The sequence below is a fragment of the Pleurodeles waltl genome, chromosome 8, assembly GCF_031143425.1.
Source record: "Pleurodeles waltl isolate 20211129_DDA chromosome 8, aPleWal1.hap1.20221129, whole genome shotgun sequence".
NCBI classification, from domain to species: Eukaryota; Metazoa; Chordata; class Amphibia; order Caudata; family Salamandridae; genus Pleurodeles; species Pleurodeles waltl.
In genome coordinates this window covers 332,800,124-332,815,684 of record NC_090447.1, presented here as the reverse complement: position 1 = coordinate 332,815,684, position 15,561 = coordinate 332,800,124, and the positions used below count along the sequence as shown (strand labels likewise).

Genomic DNA, 15,561 nt, shown 5'->3' with positions numbered 1-15,561 from the left:
CACTGACTCCTACGGAGTGGAGATAATGCGAGGTAAAGATGCAAACCTCTTGAAGCTCATAATACGGACATGGAAGCAGGTGTTTCAGCTGCTGCCGTCTGCCTCCCCTTAACAAGTAAAACTTGAATTCTCCCAGGTGAAACAATGGCCAGCGAGATAAGGGTCCTTTGTCAGATGCTGCCACAGACTAAGGAGTGCCGCTGAAGATTCAATAGCACACTTCGGGGCATATTTATACTCTGTTTGCGCCGAATGTGCGTCAAATATTTTGACGCACATTCGGCGCAAACCGTGCACCATATTTAAACTTTGACGCCCGAGCCCGCAGATGTCAAAATTCCTCAGTGTGAGTCATTTTTTGGATGTGGTAAACTGTCTTGTGTTAATGACATGCAAGGTAGGCGTTCCCGCCCAAAAAATGACTTTAAGGCCTGGGCATCTTATTTATACTCCTGCATCATTTTGACGCACAGGAGGGGGCAGGCCTTAAAAAATGGCGCACAGCCTGATGTGCGCTGTTTTTTAACGCCTAGGTGAGGGCAGGCGTTAAGGGACCTGTGGGCTCACTTCCAGACCATGGAAGGAGTCCAGAGGTGCCCTTCCCTGCCCCCAGGGACACCCCCTGACACCCTCGCCCACCCCTGGAGGACACCCATGGATGGGGGGGACTCATCCCAGGTAAGTACAGGTAAATTGAGGTGAGTATTTTTTATATTTTTTATAAGTGGCATAGAAGGGCCTAATTTGGGCCCCCCTACATGCCACTGTGCCCAATGACCATGCCCAGGGGACAGAAGTCAAAAAATGGCGCAAGTCCGGTTTAAGGCATGATTTTTGCCTCAAACCTGATTTGCACCATTTTTTGACGCACAACCCCCATTTTCCCCTACGCCGGTGCTGCCTGGTTTGAGTCATTTTTTTTTACTCTGACCAGTCCGCAGCGCCGGCTAACGTCATTCCTTAAATAAGGCGCCCGCATGGCGCATAGGAATGGCATTAGCCAGTGGTAAACTTTTTGACGCAAACCAGCGCCGGCGCTGGTGTGCGTCAAAAAGTATAAATATGGGCCTTCGTTTGGGCAGAAATCAATCTACATCTTAAATATTGTAACTTAATTTTTCATCCTAGATACCAATCTACATCTTAAATGTGTTTTTACTAGTGTTTGTTTTTAGTCCTTACATATGTGGGTACGATATTATGGTTGATTGAACTGTGTTTGTTTATGGTTTTTATTAACTAATAAACTCTTTCAGTACATTGTGTGATCCTCTACATTGTGTAAAGTGCAGAATTAGTACTGATATAAACAAGTGCAAACTCTTTTCAAATGGAAAAAATTGATCCGTCCGTTTGTATTTGGTTGTGCAGATATGAGGTTTGCTAGGAAAGCATGAGGCAAAAAAGAAGCAACGGGATTTTTTAAATCCATCCACGTCACTAATCCAAAGAGAATGAAATAGGACACATTTTTTTAGAGGTTCTGTGATAGCTGCCATAATAGCACCACTGAACACTTTAGCACAGATGACTAGTTACTTTGCTACTTTATTCGGCATACTGAGGATAATTACATCAACTTAATGCAACAAAGTAGCAAGTGCTTCTGTTCTATTTCCAATGTGTCACAGGGAGCAAAAATGGAAGCTGCTACGTAATAACATTCAGCCATTATATTTGGGAAAAAACGTGGTTAGTACGGAAGCTACAATATAAGAAGCAAAATGACTGAATTGTTCTGGTATTTTGTATTATGGGTCATTAAATATCCAAAAAGTGAGTTATGTGCAAATTCCCTTCTCACACCCTTTCACACAAATGGCCGTATATCTGTCCTTTACTTACTGTAATGCAACTGATAAAACCACCAGTGAGTGGCCCTTTCACAGATAATAGCCAATAAATCGACTGAGTCTATTGGTGCTGGACTACAACAGATAGCATTATTCTGGATAATATTAATAAGTAAAACCCCATCTCTCAAGTGCTTGGAATATCTATCGCTTTACATTGCAATCTTTCCACAAAACCTGAATGAGTAGGGAGCAAAAGAAAGAGCTATTCTTGAAAAATAAGGCGACAACCTAGGCTTAGATACACTTAAAAAGTAGAAAAATCTTTGTTTTTTTCTGTCTTTCCTGCAGACAATCACCTTTAAATAGATCTACTGTAATTGTCTGTACAGTTTTGTCTGACGTAGACTAAAAGCTTAACAGCTTATAGAGCTTTTTCGTGGAGCCTCGAACATATGCTGGGTAGTCTGCACTTAAGCCTGACACCCCACAGACACTAACCTGTAAGCTTCTCTTCTCATTTTACTAGAATGCATTCAAACAGGGTACATTTCTTCGCCTTCTTTTCTGAGAATCTTTATCATCGTGTTGCAATGACATATAAGGACAGATATTTACAGCGATCAGAACTTTACCATTCCCAGCAATACAGAGTTATAGAGTTCCACGGGCACTAAAGCAAGTAAAGAAAACGGGTGGCTCTGCCCCAGCTGAGTAGAAGCAGACAACCATAACTGGCGTGCGTTGGGAACCTCAATCTTCAAGGTATTGATGCCACTTAACCAATTACACTAATGATAGCTGCAAGCCTTAGATTTGCCAAAACAGAACTCCAGTGGACTACAGGTTAGTTTTGGTGGTTGGAAGGAGAGACCCTTGGTTGAAAATGGATTTAAAGTGATTCTGAAACTCCACACAAATGAGTTATTTCATTATGACTCAAAGGATGTACACATCCATTTGTTCACGTGCTGAAGAAGAATTATCATAATCAAGTGGCAAAGCGCTACGTTGAAACAACAAAAGACTGGATTCGTTATTCTTGCATAGTTTCGGGATGATCAAGCACGATTCCCAAAAAATTTACAGACGAAATCAAGTCTCAAAATCAGAAAACTAAAGTACCCATGTAATGAGGCTTCACTTCTGCACGGAGATATTCCAGGAAACTATGGGCTGATGCAACAAAGGTTTGGTCATGAAGCAGCTGCTGTTTTTGCTCAGAGACTGCTTTACAACCCAACTTTCATATTATGCTGTAGCAGATGTGCACATCTGTTGCAGTACAAATAGATTATTCAGTAACAATCTTAAAGTCCTGCTCCATTAATATTAATTATGCAGGATTTTGACTGTGAATCCTAATAAACAAGCTACAAAACCCACTACAGAAGACTTTGAGGGACAGTAAATCTCTAATCAAGCATTTACGTTTACAGAATGCCTTTGCTTTATTTTATTATAGCCTGTGACCACCTCTGAAACTCGAGACCATGTTTGTTATTTATGTCTAAATCAAAACAATGTTACAGTTTTTCTTGCTGTTTTCATTTCCATGACATTTTTGGCTGCATTCATTTTCCCATTCTGTGTAGTTACCATTTACATTTTATGCTCTGGGTTAGGTTTTTAAAGTAAACATTTGAAAATTACTGTCCTACTTTGTGCAATCCTTGAATGTGGTATATAATAACAAACTGTTTAGATTTCCACTGTGTCCCTGACTTCATCTTGTGGGACTGATCATTACAAGGAAACATATCTTATACAGGATTGCTCAGTGAGTTGTGTATGGGTTGCTGCCCAACTGGATTTCTAATTCATACTGGTACATTGAAAACATCCTAGTATCAATAGGTTTCAAATCGATGCCTGAGAATTTGGAGGTACCCCCAGAGAACATATCAGAAGAACAGAATTCACAAAGCTTTTTCAATGAGTAGGTGGTTCTCACTCCAGGCTTAGAGGTGACATACTGTAAGATTTGCAGGAGTGAGATATGTGTACACGCAAGCTCTGTATGTGATTATGTGATTACGTCCTACTCCTGGAAACTTGAAACAGAAAATGCAAAGCCTGGATTTCACGTGTAACACATCTCAGACAGTAGTAGAACCCAACTACTCATAGACATACATTTACGAATGGAGCCAAGAGAGTTAACTTTTTGCCTGGCTGCAGATTTTTGACTTTGAAGTATTCACAAACTTTCCAAAACTAATTTTACACAACGATGCCAGTCACAGATTTATAGGTGTACATATGGAATCCTTAATGTGAACTCCTGACTTTGCCTGGGAGTAGACATTTCTGCATGTATAGTTTTACAAAATATGTATGAGGGTGGAGCCAAACCATGGACCAAGATGGCCACACATTATTGGAGCTCCAGGCTTGGGAGTTGGGCCAGTCCATATTTGGTCCCCACCATGAATTGCATTCAATGCCCCTGCCCTGTACATAATTGGAATGGGTGAACAGTTCAAAGGTAAGGCAGAAATGTTGGCAACTGTGATCCAAGCAGTGAGATGCCCACATGGAAAGCAGAGGGAGGGTGAAGCATTTGAAGATGAACGATCCTGACTGCCTCTATGCTGAAAATAACATAACAATACTGGCTTGCAAGTGTGACAGGAGGGAGGTCATGGGGAGGTGTTTCACTACCTGAAAGTATGGTGGTCCTTACCCCTCCCTGCTAGGTGCACCTCCATTGCACAATTCCAAGCCTTATGAGGCCCAGGGTCCAGAAAAATGCAAATGGCACCCTGTCTTGTGGCAACTGGGGTGCAAGGCAGAGAGCCCATGCTAAGCCCAGAGGTAACAAGCAATACCATCAGAGAAATAAAGAGTGAAGTTCTTTGACTAAGGAGTAGGAACGTTGGCAGTGAAAAACTAAGTGCAAGGCGACCTAACACACCCCAAGGGGGAACTATTCATAGCATACTTTAGAAGGAGGTTGTCAGTCATAACTTGAGTTTACTTGGCACAATTCTAGGTGTCCACAGGAACAAGACAATAGGCAATAGGGCTGTCAAAGCGGAAACATAACTGATGGCCCAACACGCCTAAAGTTCTACTTTAATTAACAAATGTGTAGCCCTTTATGTGCAAACGGATGCAATGGAAAATAGATCCAGAACATACAAATTGCAGAATAGGGGCCTTAGAAAGAGGACAGCACAGCACAGACATTGAGAACTTTTCCAAAACACTGTTAGCTGTACTTGAGTTTTCAAAGATTTGGTTGGATAGTAAATTGCATAGGCCCAAGATGCACTTAAGAAACAAACAAACCTCAAGACATCCTGACTAAGTTCCATAAATACAAATGCCAAGGAACTTCCTTGAAAGCCGCCTGGGCCATTGTTAAAAACAAACATTGGCAAAGCCAATAGGCTCGCCTTTACAAGGGCTATTGGCCTTGGAAATTTGATTTTGCCATTTTGTGCACCATTGTGGCTTTTGTTCAGCATGGCTAAAAGTTAGTGATGTGGAATGCCAATGAGTGGAGAGGTGGAGTAGAGTGTCATAAGGTGAATTTGTTGGTGTTGAGTGTCATAAAGTGGAGTAGGGGGAGTAGAGTGTTGTATAGTGGAATGGGGGAGCAGAGTGTTATACAGTGGAGTGGGGAAGTAGAGTACATTAGAGTGGATTTATTGGAGTGAAGTGTCATAGAGTGGAGAAAGGGGAGTAGATTTTGTAGAGTTGAGTAGAGGAGCGTAGAGTGCATTGGTTGAGTGACAGAGTATCGTAGAGTGCAGTTTCATAAAGTGTAATGAAGTGGGGTGGAAAAGGGTGGAGTGGGTTGGAGTGGATTGAGGTTGTGTGGTGTATTTGTTTGGAGTAGAGTGGGGTGGATTGGATTAGGGTAGAATGGGGTGGATTGAGTGGAGTTGGATGGATTTGAGTGTGGTGGATTGAAATGGGGTGAGGTGGATTAGATTGGAGTGTGGTATATCGGAGTAGGGTGGATTATATTGAGTTGGGGTGGGTGTATTGGAATGGAGTTATATAAATGGGGGAGGGTGAATTGGATTGAGGTGAAGTGGATTGGATTGGAGTGGGGTGAATTTGAGTGTGGTGGGGTGGAGTGGGGTTGATTTGATTGGACTGGAGTCGGATGGACTGGATAAGAGTGGGCTGGGTTGGATTGGAGTGGGGTGTGGTGAATTGAAGTGAGGTGGGTGGGAGTGGGGTGGATTGGAGTGGGGTGGCATGGTAGGGGTTAATTGGATTGGAGTGGGGTGGAATGAAATGGGTGTGGTTCATTGGATTGGGGTAGGTTGGACTGGAGTGGGGTGGATTGAATGAGGTAGGGTGGATTGACTGAACAGGGTGGATTGGATTGGAGTGAGGTGGGTTGGAGTGGAGAGGACTGGAGTGGGGTGGACTGGAGTGAGGTGGATTGGATTGGATTGGGCTGGATTGGAGTGGGGTGGATTGGATTGCAGTGGATTGGAATGGGCTGGATTGGAGTGGAGTTGATTGGATTACAGTTGAGTAGACTGGATTGGAGTGAGGGGGATTGGATTGAGTGGGGTGGATTGGATGGGGTGGATTGGATTGGAGGTGGATGGGTTGGGGTAGACTGGGTGGAATGGATTGGATTTGGGTACAATAGGGTGGGGTGTGATGGACTGGACTGCGGTGGATGGGATGGGATGGGGGTGGGGTGGATTGGGGTGGGTGGACTGGATTGAGGTGGATTGGAGTGGAGTCAACTGCACTGAGGTGGATTGGATTGGAGTGTGGAGGACTGGATTGGAGTCATGTGGTGAATTTTGGAATGGAGTGGGTTGATTTTGATTGGGGTGGACTGGATTGGGGTGGAGTGAACTTGATTTGAGTGACTTGAATTGGGGTGGATTGGACTAGAGTATGATGGAGTGGATTGGAGAGAGATGGATTGGATTGGAGTGAGGTGGATTGGAGTGGGGTGAATAAGGTCAATGTGGGGTGGATGGATTTGCGGTGTGGATTGGATTGGGGCTAAGTGGGTTAAGGTGATTTGGAGTGGGGAAGATTGGATTAGAATGGGGTGGTTTAAGGCTAGTTGGAATTGATTGGTGTGGGGTGGATTGGGTTGTGGTGGATTGAATTGTAGTGGGGTGAACTGGATTGGAATGGGGTTTAATGGATTTGAACCCTGGCCTGGATGAACCATTTGGTAACTCTGCTATAGGAAAGAAGAGATAAGGAAGATGTTAATGGGCGTAAAGAGATTAAAAGGGAATCTAGAGAAGGTATAAAACCCACAGTTGTGCGATATATGGGTGGTAACATAGACATCACTGTCCAAAGTTATTTGTTGATATTAACAAATATCCAAGATAGGTTTTATCTAACCCAAATGCGTTTTAGGACCCTGCATTTCATAGTAGCATTTCCAAAAATGGGGAATGGTCAAAGAACCTTCTGAATTGCCCTTGTGATGGCCAATTTGCACAATCCACTCAGCAAATTATGTTATCCTGTAAGATTTACTATGATATTAGGAAACGTTTTTTATAACCATTGCTAATAGATTGTTTTGTTTTAATGAAGTTTTTAATTATTTATGCAAGTTAAGTACTATAGAAATCTGCATTGTGTTTACAAAATGTATTGTTTGTGCAATAAAATGTAGGAAAAGATAGACATACTTAAAGGACCTACGTTATGAGAATGAGTAGCATGATAATAACTGACAACAGGATGGAATTATAGAATGCATGTGTCTTTGTTGTTATAGACTTTTACTTACATAAAATATGTATATTTTTAAACATAGGTTTAATTGCTTTTATTTGTGTATCTTTGATGGATTTATATCAAATAAAGATTGATTTGATTTATTGATCTAAGATTTAAGATAGCCGCCACATAGGGCTACCTGTAGATTTTGAATTTGTTTGAATTTTGGTATGAACTTTATTGTTCCACTACAATTTCTTCCAGTATGGAGAATAGGCACATAACAAGGAGGTATATCGCTTGGGTTTGCCCTGAATTTCAGGATAACTAGTACCCGGCAAGGACGTGTAGTCTCCTGCCTACGTCAATTTGGCACCCAAAATCTCCTTCACCCTAACGGGCTACAGTTTTTTCCATAACGTATTCGTATTCCACGCCAGTTGATCTGCGTAGCACGTGGTTACAACTGAGTCAGAGCATTATGCTGCCGAGGAACACCTAAGACCGAAAGACTGCACGGATTATTTCTATTTATGGGCATGGGACTGCCCAATTGCTCGGTATTTCTCGGCTGACTATGATGACTCTCCTTTCTGAGTCCTAGACTTCATTTTTCCTTTCTGACTCCACAGATTATTGCTCTCAGTTCCAGGACTGACACGAAACTGGAAGCTTGCAGTTATTTTGTTAAAACGAGGTTTTCGAGTGCCTGGGGAGTCATTAGAGACATTTAAGGTTATTGCAATATGCCTCACACAGCCCCACGGACCGCGCTTCTTAATTAGGAATAAAAGGAAGTGATCCTTATTTTTCAGGGTCCCCACCGAGACCCGTGCAGGTATTCCCTCTTTACGTAGTGTGAATCACGACTGGTGTTTGTAGACATTACATTATTTGCTCAGAAGTTTATGACGACTTATTTCATGTATACATGTTTGTCTCCAGATTTTGGGAGCATTTTGTTCTAGTTGAAGCCTGAGGTAGAATTATATTATATATTTGGTAAGTTGTGACTCCTTTTTCCTTTGGGCTGTCACTGCACTTTTTTTGTACCTTATCCCACTTTTTGGTGACTTCTGGTCTAGGGCTTCTGAGAGGCTTAGCATGTACCGGTTAAGAATTTAATGTTCTCCCCCGAGGGATGTAGTTTGGTCACCTTTTCTAAAAACAAGCTATGGTGGCATGACTAGGTCTCAGCACAATCACTATCCTTTGGGTGAATTTTCATATTAGGATAATATACTTATAGCACTGTGTGCCTCTTCTTTTTTGGTTATACCATGCTTGTCTCATGGAAACTGACTGGTATCTCTTATGATGAACTTTTGGACCTGGAACTATACTCGATATTTAAGATATTTTCTCCTTCTGGTAACATATGATTTATGGGAATTGGGAAGATGTATGATGTGATTACTGACATATAAAACCACTGCATATATATATATTATTTCTTATAAGGTATTCCCTTAATGATATTTGTAACTCCACATGCAATGGTTCAATTGTTTATGACATGGGTTATACCTGTTCCATTTATATGATGGGAACTATGTGCATAAATGCATTTTGTAAAAAATATTCTTACCTATATTTTCGTTCTTTCATTATTTTTTCTTTTTCTGTTCCTTATCCCCGCTACCCTATTAATTTCTTTATATATTTTTTTATTTATTCAACTTCCTTATGCTTACATTTTGATGCACAACAAAGCCTATGGTTGGGCATTATGCCACTTTTGTTACTGTCATTGTTGCTGCATATGTTTCTTTTATTTTGTCACTAATTGGTTTTGGAATGATTATTATGGTTCTCCAATTAGGTATTGATCATACTGTATATCCAGCCTTGAAAAACCCCAGGCTTGCTAGGCCACTAGGGGGAGAAACACGTATTGGCTGGATGGTTGTATGTTTAAAGAGTTATTGTGAGAACAATACAATAATTTATGCGATTGCATCTCAATAAAGGACTGGATTTTTGTATGAATAAACCTGGGAGCCTGTACCTACAATTGGATTGATATTGGATCAAAATATTTTGGGATTTTCAAATTTGTACTGTGCTACTGTAAAATAGGACTATATGATGTCTGGAGGGAACAACATGATGATGAAAACGATCCCCCATTTTGTCACATGTTCATAGGATATTTCCAAAATAGGTTATGCATTCTTCTCCACCCATCACATGTGATTGGCCTCCCATTCAGATATTAGCAAAGTTGTGATCTCGGATCGCCCCCAATTAATGTCACTCTGAGTCGACGGGGGAAAAAAGGTAAACTTAGGGGACTTTTCATCTCTCTCTTTTTACAAATGTTGTCCTCTGAGATGAAATTAAAACTCTCATTGACAACTACTTCAAAGACAATGACACATAAGAAACCCCAGTGAGTCTTCTTTGGGATGCTTTCAGGGCGGATGTTCAGGGAATCCGCATTATCAAGGTAGCCTACCTTAAAAAGACTTTAATAGCAACATATGAAACAAGCATTGGCATAGCCAATAGGTCTCACCTTTGGGACCTATTAGCTTTCACAATTGCTTTTCGCAGAACCGTACAGCACTGGGGAAGTGCGTGACTTGTGTACAGGCATGAGGACCAGCAGCGTAATAAGTATGGGCAAACAGCCAACTACTAACACTGAACAACAAAGGGAGAGGGGAGGAAGATTTCTTGCAGCAGGACATGCCTTTTATCACTTAAAAAGTGAAGGCCAGAGTGCAAGCACCCAGCCAACAGTAGGCCTAACAAGAACCAACAGCAGGAAAACAGCCTCTTGAGGCTCTAGTACAAGAGAGACAAATGCACACAAGAGCTTAAGTGTAACTCAGTTTGGTGCAAATAATCTTCTGATATCTATTTGTCTATTATAGTGAGTGTCACCTGCATAAAAGCACATATTTCTACTAAGACATTAATGAAGGTTCTTGGCAGCATTTACACGCTGCATCACAAGATAATCACCGCTAACCAAATTATCTCTCAGGTGCGTAGAAAAGACAATTGACTCATGGGTATCACCTTAAGCGAGGTTATTTATGCTGTTAAATCTTGTTCCTCATGAGCGAATGTGTGTAGAAACAATACTTTTCTCAGCAGCTAGGAAAAAAACACGTTAGGCCTACTGTAAATGTGAGTTATGTAGCGCTAGTACACAGTTTGGGCACATTCATCAATAAGCAGGAGTTCAGCACAAGACCAGACCACACACCAGTAAGTATTCTACGAGCTTTAACACTGTAGTGAGCAGGTCTTTACTACCAGTTAGTGCTTCTTTTGTGAGCAAACAAAACTGGTAGGTACACTTATCTTTACTTTGCAAGTTCTAAGAGTTTGGATCATACCACTTCAAAAGCTGCAATTGTCTGTAAATTAGCAGAGTAGTCTCTATGCGCTAGCGATAGGAACTATGTGATGTAATAAACAGAGTGCACCTGAAACACTCTGAAACTCCGTTATAAACCCAATTCACGTGGGTGTGTTAGCCAAGTGCTTTGTCAAGCAACTCCCAGCACAGAGGGAAAGGTGGAGACTCCCACTGAGAGACCCCTAAGAGAAGTCCTTGAAGTGCGCAAAAGTGACCCTACCTAACCATGAGTGGCTCATGCACACAGAGGAGAACATCCCCCCCACACACACACACACACTGGTTCCAGAACCCTGCATCAAGTATGTCTGTGACTACATTGTGTAATGTAACTGGTGCTCATGTAAATACCTTTCAGTAGAGTTCGGTTATATGAAACTGATAAGAAAAATTAATCAGGTTATTGAATAACTAGGATATCGGAAACTCAGTGCTCCCTTTTCACATTCTTTAGGGGGTTTGGGGTCATTTTGAACTATGCTGCAGCCCTGCACCCCTAACAATTGTTGCCACATAGTTGGGCATTGCCAAAAGGCCCCTGACACTGCCCACAGGTCGCTGTGGACCTATTACTCAGCATTACTTTGTTGTACTGGATGTCAGTACCTGGGTGTGGTACCAGGATGGCCTCTGTAGCTGACAAGCTGCTGACCATGTGAGGCAGATGGGATTTCTTGGTGCAAAGTTGCACGAGGCCTGCATGGAGCATGGTCGGACCAGAATATGAATGTGTCCACTGCTGGCGAGAGGCTGGACTCTTGTCAGAGAATAAAAACAAGGGGGAGGGTGGGGGGCTAAGCACAGAGGTCACACAGGGAAGGTTGGAGGAATGAATGTGAAAGCAACATGGGGCTAGGTGGAGGAATGGATACGAAGCAACACGGAGAGGACAGGAGGAACTTGAAAGCAACATGGAGAGCACAGGAGGAGGGTTTAGCAATGGGTACAAGCACACATGGTAAAACAGAAAAAAATGCAGATTGTAAACAAAATATGTTACAGAGATAAAATTACAAGTGCTGAATGCCAATATGTTGTACTTGATGTGAGGTTCCGGGTTTGGCACCAGGATGGCCGCCTCAGCCAACAAGCTGTGGAGTGGGTGAGACAGATGGGAGAGCCTCGAGCAAAGTCCCATAAGGCCTGTGCAGAGCATGGATAAAGCCAGGGGTTTTAAAAATAGTGATACGGAATGCTGCTAACGAGCTAGCCGGCAACATCAAATGAGCAGGATGGGGTAAGAGAAGAAACCGGCATGGATTGGCTGGGGAGGGAGAAAGAAACAGCCTTGAGTGAGAGCTAGTCAAAACACTCCTCTGAAATGCACTTTCACAATTAAAAAAAGTGTCCTTGAGGCAGACACTAAAACCGAACAAACAGAAGATGACAAATACTGGGGCGCTACTCGTAGGCATGTACGAAAAACAAAAGGGAAGGACAAAAAATAAACATTAGCCTCTTGGACGCAAGGATTTTTCAAGGACACATTATCAAACAAATAAAAACAAGAGGCAGTCTATAAGCCCACAAAGTAGATACAACATGTCTCCAGATGGTGCAAGCACTGTCCATCTGCAACCTAAAAATAGGCACTGGAATTGATAACAAAGAAGTAAAAAGACATCCCTTATCCTTAGGAAGGTTACTGAACTTAGGGGAAAAATAAGAACCCAGATATGAACAAAGTGGACCTCTTCTTACTAAAACTGAAACATGCATATTTTGCTCAGGACAATAAAGCAGGCCCCACCTTGCTTGATTGCTAAGAGTAAAACAATAACGGTTCTTTGTAAAAGACAGCATCCTTCATGATGGCACCAAGGTTTCTAGGGAGTATGAAAAATTGGCGGCCTCCCATTCTTTCTATTCGCATGTGTACACTTCTGAGGGGGTCCTATGTGCTCTTCAAAATGAATACCTAGGGTCTTGTCAGCTAGTCACAATCAATCCTCAACAACACACACAACTGGAGAAACTCATTTTGGTGGAAGAGATAAAGCTGATGACAAAGTCCCTCAAAATGAATAAAACCCTGATGACTTTAGAGGGACTTTTTATAAGCACTTTGAAACAATATTAACTCTAATCCAGGTGTAAAACTCTTTTAGATCAACTAAACTATCATCTCTTCTATGAATGAGGTAACCGTCTCCCTTCTGCACCAACAGAGTAAAGACCCAAAACAGATGTACGTCCTACCGACTCATAACACATGTGAATGTGAATGTCATTTTCGCAACCCTTTGAGAGGCAATAACGCCTAGTTTCATACAGATTGACAAGTCAAAATTCATTACGCATCACCAAGCACAACAATATCAGAAGGGTAATCCACCTGGTTGAGAAAGCAAAGAAGACAGCGGCCATCGTGGTCTTGATTTCCCTTAACCCAGAGAAAACTTTTGAACGTGTGGACTGTGGTTTCCTGAAACAGGTGCTAGAAAGGGCAGGAATTGGCCCACAAGTTACATCTGTGGCCCTAGCTGGGTACCAGACACTGACATCCTGCATTCTCTTGTCTTCACCTCTCTCGTTGACACACTAAGGCTCCCCACCGACCCCCCACTTTTGCCCTTAGTATAGAGCCCTTCGCATCACACCCACAACTTAAAGATGAGTCAGAACGGTCTTGAACATTATCTTTGCAACTAGGTTGGATCGTAAAGTCAACCAGTCTCCAGTAACCCAAACATACATGGACTCTGGTGCACTGCTTATTTAGCTTTATATGCTGTTATTTTCCCATGCACAAGGTTGAGTTTGTAAGTCACATTTTAGGTTCAGGGAAGGGAGCGTTTGAATGCATTTCAACAGTGGTTGCTTATAAATGAGAGGGGAGTCCAACAGAGGTGAATTTATTGCAGAAATTAAGAGATGTTACAGTCGATGCCTTGACACAGATTTCAAGCTGATCATACCATAATAAATCAATGAACTAAAATGCTTCTTCGGAAGTTAGTGTCACATACGAATATGCCGAATGGCACAGAAAAAAATTGTTATGAAAGTAAAATAAAAAGTAAAAATGCTTTGTGCCAGGAATATCCGGGCAGAACTTTTCGAGCATTTAATTAAAACAAAGAATGAAGGCATGGATGCCTAGCGCAAGAATATTATGATTGTATATTTTTAGAAGTAACGTTTTAAGGCTTTGAATCAAAGGCAAAGTAAGCTTTGGGCATAGTCATTGCCAACAAGAAAGGGGTGGCATGATTTGGCAGCTTTGATATTAACAAGACTTTCTTGTAGCATATAGTTGGTGTGTTTTGATTTACAATGAGACATAGAAGGGTGACTGACCCACCTCATTGTCGATCTGTGCCTGCTGCACTTGAGTGGGTGGCCGCCCTTGCTATCAGTGAATGGAAGGCTTGTGTCTCTGCAAGTGACAAACTTCAAACTAAGTAATGGAGCACGGTTCTTACACTTATGTACCAAATTTGCTTGCCTACAGAATGTTACAGTCTTCAGCTTGTTCCATCTGGATCCAGGTTTGAATTCCATCCATGGTTCAGTATCATGTCAATACAGGTAAATATCCCTGTGCAAAAAAAGTAGTCACCCTCTGTTTCAAAGCAAGCACCCTTAGGTTTATGCACCAGTTTCATGTTGAGCAAAGCTACCCAAAAATATAATGTAAAATCTTTACGTATGTATTTCTCTTATGTATGGTTATCTATCTAAATATTTCAATATTCCCTCCCCCATTGCAGAGAAAAAAATACCTAATCTCCCCACACCACACCAAACCACCACTCTATGACTCATCCTATTCCTCTTCCAAAGTATCCCCTACTTCCACTCTGACTCATCCCAAACCTCGTTATTACTAAGAACTCTCAGATAACGCTCTCCAAACTTTTCCCCCATCCATCCTTTATCCTATTTATCCAACTAACAGGCTATCTGACTCCTCCCAAACCTCTTTTACTATTGGGAACTCCCAAATAATCCTTTCTAAAATTTTACCTCCTCTATCTGTAAGAAATTGGGTCTCTAGTTGGCAGAGCTATGCACCCTAACCTAGTAGGGACCACAATCCTGTCGCACACCAAGGCAGTCACAGGCAAGCAGTTGTGAGGGGTGCAGTATAGTGGTGTGGAAATGATGCTATTTATGATGCATATTTACGAGTCCCTTGCACCACCTTTGCATCAATTTGTGTGATGCAACAGTGGCGCAAACCTTCAAATCATATCTATGAGGCCGTATAAAGGAACTTTGGATGGCTTTAGATGGCATCATAGATATAGAGTAAGGCAAGGCAGCACCAATCATTGCGTTGCTTTTCTATGCATTAGGGAGGCATTCCAAGGGCGTTGGAGGGGCTGTTCTCATGCAAAACCTGTGGAGTTTGATGCATTCCCAGATATACAAGACCTTGTATACATGCCAAAACCTTACTCTTCCCCAGGAGAGGCACAACGACGAGAAATATCTTTATTTCACCTTGTTTTTTTCTCTTTCCAAGTGTGACTCATTCTGCAGCACACAAAAGCCTACCAGGATTGTTTTTGTGCAGGAAGGTACCCCTCCCTGCAGAAAACCAATCCTGCACACAACTAAGGCACCCCTGCGCCGTGGTGCAAGGGTGCCTGAATGGGTGCAATGCTGCTGAAACAGCACCTGTGCCGAGGAAAGTACAGGAATGGATCATATGCCATAGATACAGCACAGTCCTGCCCTTACCCTTTTTCACAGGGCAGAGCAGCAAGGTGACTT

General features: G+C 42.1%; 1 protein-coding gene across 5 annotated transcripts in view; it reads right to left on the bottom strand.

Annotated features, from left to right (window-relative positions):
• NDP (norrin cystine knot growth factor NDP) overlaps positions 1–15,561 on the bottom strand; it is a 333,976-nt gene that overhangs the window by 182,362 nt on the left and 136,053 nt on the right. The window lies entirely within an intron of this gene.